This window comes from Portunus trituberculatus, chromosome 39, assembly GCF_017591435.1.
Source record: "Portunus trituberculatus isolate SZX2019 chromosome 39, ASM1759143v1, whole genome shotgun sequence".
NCBI classification, from domain to species: Eukaryota; Metazoa; Arthropoda; class Malacostraca; order Decapoda; family Portunidae; genus Portunus; species Portunus trituberculatus.
Window position 1 is genome coordinate 22,048,589 of NC_059293.1, and position 2,500 is coordinate 22,051,088.

Consider the following 2,500-nt stretch of genomic DNA (forward strand, 5'->3'; position numbering starts at 1 on the left):
AAGCCGAAATCTGCATCTCAATCAAGCCTTGGGAGAATAGAATTGCGAGGATGTGATACAAACTCAAGCCTGTCTTCTGAAACTCTTCGTTCTCTCACCGCGATTATTTTCCAAGGCCACAGAGATGATTAGCCGGGTTCTCAAGAGTCTTTCTCCTGGTAATAATGTAGAAATCTTGTTAATCTATCACTGGAACCATAATAACACCCTAAAAACCCGTGTGTCTTCAACTAGAGCCTTTTGAAAGAAGTGGAGGTGCGACGCAGAGGTGTTTTAGAATCCGAGGACTTCATATCTAAAATTTAAGGGTATTTTTGCATTTTTTTTTTTTTTTTTTTTTATAAAATCATGTAATTCGTAGAGCATATAGTAAATGAGATTTCTTTCGCTTGGGTCAATATTTCATCACCCTTTATTAGTTCAGGAGCCATTGTTCTGTCAAGGGTGTGAGTGGGTTACAATTCTCAACTTTCATGCTTTTTTTTTCTGGGGATTTGCGGGTTAAAGGAGGTATTGATAGCACGAGTCACTGTAAAGAGGGTGTCCATTTTTTAACCCCTTCAATACTGGGACATATTTAATTTTCACCTTTAGATTTTTGCACGATTAGACCATTTAATTTACATTAGGAAGGGTCTATGGAGGTCAAAATATTAATGGCTACAGTCTTCACTATTCTAATCCCACAAATGAGTTTCTGAAGCTGTATAAAATCACCAAATAGTAAGCAGAATGACTATGGATTAATGTCAGTCTCCTTTACAACCTTTTACTCTTTTTAGCCTGGGAAAAAGAGGCGTGGGGGAGCAATTTATTGACTGGACAAACCTCTTATTTAGTGTCATTATTTTGTCGAGGATGCGAGTGCTTTAAAGTTTTCTTCAATATTCATATACTTTGACACGAAAGTAAGCCTTACCAACAAACTTTTTTCCTTACATATTTACAGATTTTTCCTCCGCGTGAATGTATTAGCATATATTCCAGTCCAGCCAAGAATATGAGTGGTCTAAAATTCTCAACTTTCCTACTTATTAATATGAAACTCAAGACAATGACAGCTTTTTCATCTTAGTTCCCTGAAAAAAAAGTTGAAAGAAAGACTTGCCATGGTGTTTATAAGGGTGACAATACGTAGGCGGCCGAATGTGTGTGTGTGTGTGTGTGTGTGTGTGTGTGTGTGTGTGTGTGTGTGTGTGTGTGTGTGTGTGTGTGTGTGTGTGTGTGTGTGTGTGTGTGCGTGGGATGAAATGGAATCTTAACTTAGAAATTGCAAGACCAGCAAGAGAAAAGGTCTGAGTTGTTGGCAGTGAACTGAGATGTGGACATTAAAGATGAGAGAGAGAGAGAGAGAGAGAGAGAGAGAGAGAGAGAGAGAGAGAGAGAGAGAGAGAGAGAGAGAGAGAGAAATGGAGTAGGAGGAAAAATAGATGGAAGAAGAGGAAGGCAACAACGAAGAGGAGGAGAAGGAGGAGGAGGAAGCAGAAAAATAGATGAAAGAAGAGGAAGACAACAGCGAAGCGAAGGAGGAGGAGGATGAAGAAGAGGAGGAGGAGGAGGAGGAGGAGGAGGAAAAGCGGGAAAGGAAAGATAAAAGAAGACAAGAAAAAAGGAAGAGGAAGAGGAAGAGGAAGAAATAATGATACCACCATTCATGACCACCACAACCACCACCACCACCACCACCACCAGGCCACGAGAGGCAAAGAGAAGTCGATACAAAAGCAGGAGAAACAGTGGCGCCATATACTGTGCTGAATACTACAAACTAAACCCCCTGCCTTACTCTAGTCCCCTTCCGTGCCCCCATTCCCTGCCTGCCATCCTCCCTGTCCCCTTCCTTGCCCCCCTGCCTGCTTATCCCTTCCAGCCCGGTGTTGCATGGCTGTGAATGGCAGATAATCAATACCCAGGAGCGTTCATTCACTTCCTGGGAGGTTCGGGGAAGACCTGGACTTGATCATGGCTAAGGAAGGAGTGTGGAGGGTGTCATTGTAACTCCCTCGTCTGTTTTACTATGGCTCGTGCTATCAAACGTTTCATGGTCAGGACGGGTGATTTTTAAAGACTAAAGTCAGCAGGGTTTTCCAGAGTGTTTTTTTTCCTGTTATTCGTGCAATCTTGTTAATGTGTCACAAGGATCTTCAAGACAATCTTTCTCATTACGAGTGTTTTCAAAAGCCACAGGGATGGTTAATCTGGCTGTCGTGGATGTTTTTTTGTTTTTTCTCCAGACTTGATGCAGAGATCTTGCTACACTACCATTGGGATCGTGAAGACAACCATGAAAACCCCGACAATGTCGACTAAATCTGCTAAACATAGTCCAGATGAGACGCAGAAATGTTTGGGAAAGGGATATTGCATTACACTATTCTGTCTGCCTTCCGGTGTAGCTGTCCGGAGCTCTGATAAAAGTCTAGCCTTGTGGCACTCCTGTACTCATTTCCGCCTGTTCGGGCAGCCGCACGAGACGCCGCAAGGTGATAAGACCAACTAG

At 42.6% G+C, this 2,500-nt stretch overlaps 1 protein-coding gene across 1 annotated transcript in view; it reads right to left on the reverse strand.

Annotated features, from left to right (window-relative positions):
- The window catches only part of LOC123515762 (mitogen-activated protein kinase kinase kinase 13-like), a 56,774-nt gene that overhangs the window by 52,189 nt on the left and 2,085 nt on the right, over positions 1-2,500 (reverse strand). The window lies entirely within an intron of this gene.